This window comes from Schistocerca piceifrons, chromosome 2 (assembly GCF_021461385.2).
Source record: "Schistocerca piceifrons isolate TAMUIC-IGC-003096 chromosome 2, iqSchPice1.1, whole genome shotgun sequence".
Taxonomy (NCBI): Eukaryota; Metazoa; Arthropoda; class Insecta; order Orthoptera; family Acrididae; genus Schistocerca; species Schistocerca piceifrons.
The window spans coordinates 671,979,131-671,988,671 of record NC_060139.1 but is presented as its reverse complement, the minus strand read 5'-3'; positions in this window follow the sequence as shown (position 1 = coordinate 671,988,671).

The following is a 9,541-nucleotide window of genomic DNA, read 5'->3' as shown; positions in this document are numbered from 1 at the left end:
GGCTGTCCTCAGTAAATACAACCTCCTTCCTGAAATAAAACCCATCGGATTTATATTCTCTTGCAAATGCAATTCGCTTCCGTCTTTTGATTTTATTCAAGTGTGGTTTTCTACGGGTTGTTTGGGCTGTGTACCCACTTAAATAAAGCACAATTCTTACAGTCTGTTCTGAATCAGGCTTCCCTACAAGCATCTGAATTACTGTAGCAATTTCTGCAACGTTTAGGTTTGGATTTTTCTTGACTTCTCAAATTAGCCGCCGTTTTCCTGTCTCGGATAGAACTGCAGAACGACCACATCACGACTGGTTTTCTTACGTTTTGTTCTGATTAAGCCTCTATAGAACAGTGTTCACTGCACTGGTAGGTCTGCCAATGGTTTCTCCGATTCCTTGAAAAGATTTTCCTTTCCGAAATTGCCTGTTGCAGATATCTGTCTCTTCTTTTGTAGGTTCTTTGGGTTTTCGACCCATGTTTTCCCTCAACTGCTCTGAAGGCAGTAGATAAAACACAACTGCATAAGGAAAGGAAGAGGGGTGTGTGTCATTGCGGCACAATACGTGGGATCTTGTTTACTAGACGAATACTTGCTTGAAATCAGCTGGAGCATGATTTAAAATGTCGTGGATTTGTTCACAAATTAGTTGAAATATGAACCCAAAGAGCGTATTATTTCTGAATATAGATATTAACGGATGTATGCAAACAGTTATTGTTCGTATATTAACTATATTTCGTTGATTGTGCACGTTACATTCTATGCACTATGGTCATGCGAATACTTTTTGGAGTCACTGTAAGCTTTTGGTTAAAAGTTACAGGACAATTTCATCTTTAGACGCATCACATCATTATTACTTCACATACAATCGATAATTATTGTTAGTGTTTTAAGTCACTATTGTTGGTCACTGGGGATCGGAGTGCCTCTATATTCGCTTAAAAGCTTAAAGTCCTGGAAGCGATAGGCGTATTATAAATATGGTTTCCTGGCCGACCGCACATGAAGATGTCGGTCAGTTACGCAATATTGTGGAAATTTCTCGCACGAGAACCTCATTTACAAGTAGTCCTTGTGAAAAGCCTCAAGCGATAGACGTGCAAGGTCTGAGGACTGGCACACGCTCTTCTTCCTGGTTTTCCTCATAGACGTACATGAGTTGGAAACACGGCAAGAAATGCATGCTTGTTCATAAAGGTGGTTGCTACCCAACCCTGCAGGTTGCGCTGCTGTATTTTACCACGAACGGCACCTCTGCGATGTCCTCAATGTGTCGCAAGTGTCAGTCGTGGTCAGTACAGAGTTCTTTGTGAGAGCAGTATGTCGGAGCTAAATGAATTCGAACGTGGGAAGATTGTAAGTGGATGATTCCGTAACCAAGGCATCCAAAATGTTTGTTGTTTCAAAAGGCGCAATATCGAAGATTTACGAGTATACCGCATACAGGGAGAGCTTAGGCGGACGGGTGAAAAATAAGAGGCGACATCTGCAAAAGACACTGCAGAAATGGTTGCCTCATTCATGAACCCTGTTATTACCTCTATAAGCAGGGAACTGCAGGTGGAACCGGAATTCCCAAGCCACTCATTGGTGATGCAAATGCCCGTAACAGGAAAACGCGGTGACGAAGCAATGAAACCTGGACTATGGAACAATGGAGAAATGTAATTTGTTCATCTGGAACAATGGAGGAATGTAATTTGTTCGGATGAATCTTAAAACAAAGTTTACTACTTCTGAGCGAGTTGGCGTCACAAGAGTGAAACAAGGCTGGCTGAGCCGTGCTGCGCCTCGCTTTGGCGCTGTGTGTAGGTTTCCGCCCTCTGTTGGAGGCCAGGCGGTAGCATTTTGTTGGCATGGTTGCGGTTGTTTGTCTTCGTCTCGTATTGACTGGCGCCACTCGGTTTGGCAAGCGTTGCCTGCCCGCTAGTGGCAGCAGCGGCGTTTATCAATATGTAGTATATTTTGCCGTATCTTTGGGGCGAAGTCGTTGGCATGTGAGTGCGGCTGTTTGGTTGGGGACTCAGGAGGAGCCATATCCGCACAGTGCGAGAACATACTGGGACCATTGGCAGCACGCATGGACTGCCAGATGGAAGCGTTGTGGTCACGAGGGTGCACGACCTCGTCGTAAACTGGACCCAGAAAGCTTTAAGATGAGTGCTTTCAATCCAAGAAGAGAAACCTCCACCTTGTGATATCTCGCGGTTCTCCAGTGACTTGGGTTCCTGTTGCTGCTCGTTGTGTCGCCAAGAAGAGCAGCGAGAGGAGTGCTCGGGGGAAGGCGGATCTGATTGCCTTTCCTCGACTTCTTATTACTATTTACTGCGTTCAGCTTGTTACGATTTGTTAGTTCAACCAGCGGTCGGTGGGTGATACTTGTACTCTGGTGGTAGTGGTTCCTTTCTCGTTCTGGGCGCTATAAACACAGTATTCTGGGGACGTACAGACTGCCGGTTCCGACTTTGACGTATTATTCCATCGTTGCATTTGGTTTATCGGACGTCAGGTAGCTTCAGAAAGATTATCATTAGTCATTCGTTAGACTGACACTAGTCTGAGTTACCATATTGTGAAGTGAATGCAACTCTTGTGTGCCTATCTCATTGGTCGCGAAAGTGTTTGTTGCTGGACCTGCTCAGAGGTCGATTCCTGGAGCACCGTCTATGGCCCCTTGGTTCTTGTAAGATATGTGTGTTCTAAAAGGAGATCAGTTCCTTGTATTTTAAATTAACCTTTCCTATTGTATTTGCTGTTTTACAGCAGGTTTCTAAATTTTTTTTTTATATTATTGCCGTTCCTGCCGTGTAAGGCCTTCAGCCGTGATTGTGGTCACTTGCCTTAAGAATCTAATATGGTATTTTTATTTTACCCAGTAAGCCTTTAAAACCTTATTTTCAGCCATTCCTGGCGTCTGATGCCTTGTGCTGTGTTTTTGGTGACTTGCCTTTAATATTTCAATACCTAATTTGTAAGTTGCAGCGAGTTTTAAACAATTCTTAATTTATTGCCATTCCTGGCGTATACGGCCTTCTGCCCAGATCACAGTGGCTTGCTTTTAAAACGTTATTGGCTGTACCTGTATTTAATTGTGATTTGCTAAATTGTAACCCACTGAAAACACTATTATTTATACAGTTGTTTATTTCTTCATTAATAACTTGTGGTATTTTTATTTATTGTTGAGTCTGAAATTACTGGTTTGAAATAAACCGTGTGTAACTGTAAAAGGCAACCAATAGTAACTGATTACGGCAACGTCCATAATCGTAACCGAATCCTGCCTTCCGTTGACTATTAGATCTCACTGGTATTTGGTGACGAATTGGACTCCACATGGTGGTGTTCCATGGGCCCCATCAGTACTCTGGAAGGTCGTATTACTGCCAAGGATTATGTGACCATAGTGACTGATCACATCCGCCCAATAGTTCAGTGTTTCATAGTGACTGATGTCATACATCCAATATTTCAGTGTTTGTTATCCAATGGTGAGGCTGTGTTCCAGGAGACGGGACTCATGTTCACACGCTCGCATCATCCAGGACTGCTTTTCTGAGAGCGATGGTGAATTTTCGCATCTCCCCTGGGCAACAAAGTCACCAGATCTCAACATTATTGAGGCTTTGTGCTGTAGAGAGAATGGTGCGTGTTCGCTATCCAGTGCCACCTTCGCTACCTGACTTTGCCACTATTTTGCGCTAAGAATGGTAGTATAAGATTCCCTTCAGAACCACGCAGGACCTGTATTCACCAAGAGAAAGGCGACTGTAACCTTTTTTTGAATGCCAACTGTTTTCCTTTACCGTATTAAGCGTGGTAACGTGGTAGTTTTCCTTGTCTTGGCCAGTCCCTGTATATCCCAATTCCGTAGTACAAGCAGCTGTGTTAGTGTGAGCTATTCTTTATTCGCTCCCCTAACAGCGATCACATACAGAATGACGTACGTTGTCACATGACCCTCCGATGAAACTCCATCCATTGGAAACTTTTGCTTCACGGTCCGCTTGCTTAGCTGAGTGGTAACGAGATCGCCTCCCATGCAAGGGGCCCGGGTTCGATTTCCGGCCGGGTTGGAGATTTTCTCCGCTATGGGTCTGGGTGTTGTGTTGTCCTCATCATCATTTCATCCTAATCACCTACGCGCAAGTCGCCCCATGTGGCGTCGACTGAAATAAAACTTGCACATGGAGACCCAATTCTTTCCCGGATGGGGCCTCCCGGTCAACGATGCCATACCATACGCACATTTCATTTTTTTTTCCCTTCACGGTTGACTCCTGTTTGTGTCACGTACGATAAAAATAATACTCCGAAAATAATCAGTGAATCTACCTACTTACATTTTCATGTACACAATGCACGTTGACATGATTTAACATTACGATATATTAACCTGTATGTGATACACCAACTTAGGAGTAGCATTTATCAGTATGCAAGGTGTGATGACAACACAACTTCATTTGACTTCCTAAAGCTACAAAAGTATATTAAATAAAATTCATAAAATCCGTTTCATAAATTACGGGGGGTAGTTGTAAGTTAACGAAAGCTTCAGTTAACGGGCGCGCTATGCTGCATTAAAAATCTAGTCACGTTCGGCCTATAGGTTCTTAGTGAACGGGATGTAAATTACGATATCAAATTCAACTGACGAAGGCTTATGGTAGTGGCAATCTAGCCGTCACTGCCCTTGCTTACCGAACGGAATAAAGTAGTCCACAAAATTTTGATATTCGTGAATGCTGATGCGGGTAAAATACTTGCTAACGCGAGTAAGGCATTTGCAGATGCAGTGCGGAAGCAGCTCCTCATTTCCACTACCCACGTAGCCCTCTACTTATGAGGGTAACTAAATGTAGTGCAACTAATCCTTCAGGCAAATCTAAGTTTCCATGTTGACGTAACACAAGCTGAAATTCCCGCAATGGGTGTGACGGTATTCAAACCATTAGATGGCGTCGAAACCGTCCATTCGCGTCATAACAATAATGCAGAGGCCACCAAGGGCGTGGGTGCCTGACGGAGAGCGTAAAAACTCGCTTTTGCTACCGTAGTGGTGTGTTAGCAGCCGGAGTTGACTCTATAGACCAACTTGGTGTATCGTCGTTCGATAACGCTTCCGAAAGTACGTAACAATCCTCAATTTATTCCTCAAGATACCTACTATAATACCTCCAAGTTTATTACCCACTGTATCCTTTGTCCTCAATTCTTCCTCGTCACATCCCCTTCATCTACAGTCTTCAGCTACGACTCATGTGGTACGTAAGTAACCAATCTTTCTCACGCACCGTTTCATACCATTATATATCAGGCAATTTTCCTCGTCGTTGTAAGACAATTTCGTTTTCCACTTTATCAATCCATCGGAAGTTTAAGATTCTCTTACAAAAACACGTTTCAAAGGTTTCTAATCTTTTCATTTCCCTCTTTTTCGCTGTGCCTTTCTCATAAGACCTACATTTGAAACACAGATTTTCACGGATCTTTCTCTGGCCTCAAGGTTTGCGACTTTGGATATTATCAGCTGCTTAGGTAAAGCCCTTTTGGTTTGCACAATCTTTGCCGCCATGTCATTGTGGTATCCTCCACCCCTGTCTCTCATACTTATAAGACACCAGAACTGGTGTATCTTTTCAAGGGTCTGTTGCCCAAATAAAAGCGTTAATCATCCAGGACGTCCACCTACCCTGCACTTCAATAGCTTTGTATTCTTTTAATATGCCTGCATACCGTGGCCTACAGCTAACACATATTTCATTTCCCTAACCGACTCAGTTCCTGTTAAAATGGTGCAAATGGCTCTGAGCACTATGGGACTCAACTGCTGTGGTCATCAGTCCCCTAGAACTTAGAACTACTTAAACCTAACTAACCTAAGGACATCACATACACCCATGCCCGTGGCAGGATTCGAACCTGCGACCGTAGCAACAGCGAGGCTCCGGACTGGAGCGCCTAGAACCGCACGGCCACCGCGGCCGGCTCAGTTCCTGTTACTTTTGGCAACTGTTGTGTCATTAACAAACTGTAAAATGCTGATTTTCTGTAAGTAACAACATCCATGTCATTGTTGTCCTGCAACAATTTCTCATTGTCTTCAATTTAGGAGCGCATGTTGGAAAGAAATGCCTCCGAATTTTTTATTATGTTCTCACTAAGGACTGAGGTATTAAATGTCATGCATATTAATTGGTCGATTTTTCCGCTTCATTCACGGAAGTTGCAACCATCTGCCACAAAAGCGATCCGAATTCTAGAGTGTAATATGGCGATGTGTAACGTAACTACGTCTGTGAGTGAGAAACAGCGTTCTGTATCGATTTTCCAACAGCAGAAAACGCGCGTGCAGTTGAAATCCATAGGAGAATGAAAGTTGTGTATTTGTGATGATTCTATTGACATCAGTAATGTGGGACACCGGATTGTTCGAGCTCGTAGTGAAGGAAACGGTGGTGCTAACCTCAACGTGGTGTGTGTGTGTGTGTGTGTGTGTGTGTGTGTGTGTGTGAGTGAGTGAGTGTGTGTCTCCTTCGCTGTCCGCCGTTCAGCGCCCCAACATATTTCCAGTCGTAGCTCCGATAAAATTGGAGGCATTTTCACACCCGGTAATGATATATCGGGCATGAGGAGTCCATCTTAGTTTACCATGGATAATTATCGTGAGACACGGACAAGGGATCTCATGAGTGTGAAGGCGGAAGTTCAATCTTTAGTAAGGCACATTTCAAAATATTGTGTCTACAACTATGACAGGAAAATATTAGCTGCTAATGACTCACCATGAGCTTAAGGAGGCTCAGAGATCAACCTGCTATGGGAAGTATGTATTAACAAAATGGACATCGTCGGCATTCAAGAAATGTTCAAAACAAACCATTAACTTGCACCATGAACACTGAATGCAAAAAAGCGCACCACAGTGGTCACAAAGATTCACACCATCAAGATCGAAGGCCAACTTCTTGGGAGTTACAAACCATGCAGGACTTTCAGTTAGGTACCCACTATTGAAGAATGCACATACAATCATAGTACTGTGACGGGAACAGTCTGTTGTAGAGACTGTCATAAAACTGGCTATCCTTTAAGGTGTAGTTGTAGGCAGTGCCGTAATATCGTTTTATACGCACGGAAAAATCAAACATCCAGAGGCTGAATTTATTTATTTATTCGTCTTGAAGGGAAACAAGAGTGGGATGAATTTCCCCAATGGTTCCATGTGGTGGACAGAGCACCTCCAACTTCTTGCAGCACAATAAATAATTTTCTAGTTGATTTAACATCTATATTAACAGTCAGAGAAGTTGTATATGAATCCCTTAAGGCACTGATGTTAGCTGATTTTGATACAACACCCTTGGTACCTCTAATTTACAGGGTTCCTTTCACATGCGTTTCCTCCTCAAATCCCGATTAGTCGACGTTGAAAACAAATTCCTTACTGAAAAATGGGATAAGTTTGTCTATCTCATCTATAAATTTTCGGGCCGATTCGGCAGTTTGCTGTTCAATGTCAAGTTGATGCTTTGTCTGAAATTTCGTTATCTTACGTCTTCCGATTTTGGAGCACTATTTGAAGTTACTCAACCATCCACTGCTTCCCTTGAAATCACTGTAATCTACACTGAAGAACCAAAGAAACTGGTACACCTGCCTAATATCGTGTAGGGTCCCCGAGAGCACGCAGAAGCAACAGGATGTTGAATGCGGCTGGTCCCAGCAGAGGTTCGCGTCCTCCCTCGGTCATGTGTGTGTGTGTTTGTCCTTAGGATAATTTAGTTTAAGTAGTGTGTAAGCTTAGGGACTGTTGACCTTAGCAGTTAAGTACCATAAGATTTCACACACATCTGAACATTTTTCGGATGTGGGATGGACTCGACCAATGTCTGGCATATCACTGAAAGGAACTGACACCATGAATCCTACATGGCTGTCCATAAATCCGCGAGAGCACGAGGGGATGGACATCTCTTCTGAAGAGCACGTTGCAAGACATCCCAGATATGCTCAATAATGTTCATGTCTGGGGAATCTGGTGGCCATCGGAAGTGTTTAAACACAGAATAGTGTCCCTGGAGCAACTCTATAGCAATTCTGGACGTGTGGCCTGTCGCATTGTCCTGCTGGCATTGCCCATGTCCGTCGGAGTGCACAATGGACATGAACGGATGCAGGTTATCAGACATGATGCTTACACACGTGTCACCTGTCAGAGTCGTACCTGGGCGCACCAGGGGTCCCGTATCGGACCAGCTACACAAGCCTCACACCATTACTGAGCCTCCACCAGCGTGAACAGTCCCTTGCTGACATGCAGCGTCCATGGATTCTAGGGGCTCTCTCCATACCCGTACACGTCCATCCGCTCGATACAATTTGAAAGCAGACTTGTCCGACCAGGCGACATATTTTCAGCCATAAACACATCAATGTCGATGTTAACGGGCCGAGGCGACACGTAAAGCTTTGTGCCGTGCAGTCATCAAGTGTACATGAGTTGGCCTTCGGCTTCGAAAGCCCATACCGATGGTGTTTCGTTGAATAGTTCCCACGCTGACACTTGTTGATGACCCAGCATAGAAATCTGCAGCAGTTTGCGGTAGGGTTGCCCTTCCGTCACGTTGAACGATTCTCTTCAGTCGTCGTTGGTACTGCTCTTGCAAGATCTTTTTTCACCCGCAACGATGTCGGAGATTTGATGGTTTACCGGATTCGTGATATTCACGGCACACTCGTGAAATAGTCGTACGGGAAAATCCCCACTTCATCATACTGCGTCCCATCGCTCGTGCTCCGGCTGTAACACCACATTGAAACTAACTTAAATCTTGATAACCTGCCACTGTAGCAACAGTAACCGATCTAAGACCTGCGCCAGGCACTTGTCTTATGAAGGTGTTGCCGAACGCAGCGCCGTATTCTAAATGTTTACATGTTTCAGTATTTGAATACGCATGTCTACATAAGTGTCTACATCAGTTTCTTTGACAATTCAGTGCCTATTGCGCGCCATTTGATGTGCATAACGTTGTAGATCGCTATCGTACACGTTCTGTAAATGGTATCGAGTATTCTTGAAATGCGCACACACTAGTTTTTGTAACAAGCGCGCCTCGTCCTCCCTTGAAGATTCGTAGTTTTTCTTTTGGACTACATGGTCATATCGCTGTGGGCTTAATCGAAAGCCGTTAGTAACTCCTTTCTACTATGCTATGGATGATGCTCCATGTAGGTAAATATGTTCAGAACACTTTCCTTATACAACGTTTCACTAGAGAAACTGGCTCTCTGTCCCACAAAGATGAAGAACTACAGGGCTCGACACCTGTTTCAATATAAGTTTCGCTTGTTAAGCACCTATCGTCCTTGTAATCTGGTAGTCAGGGAGAGGCAGGATAAGGCAACGATTGTGGATGGGGCCGTAATCAGCTACCGTTGGCTACAGTAAACACATATTCTTTATTTGAAGAAATAACTTTCAACAGTCATTTTAAAGGAATTTACTACTCTGATGGCTGAAGGCCTAACTAAG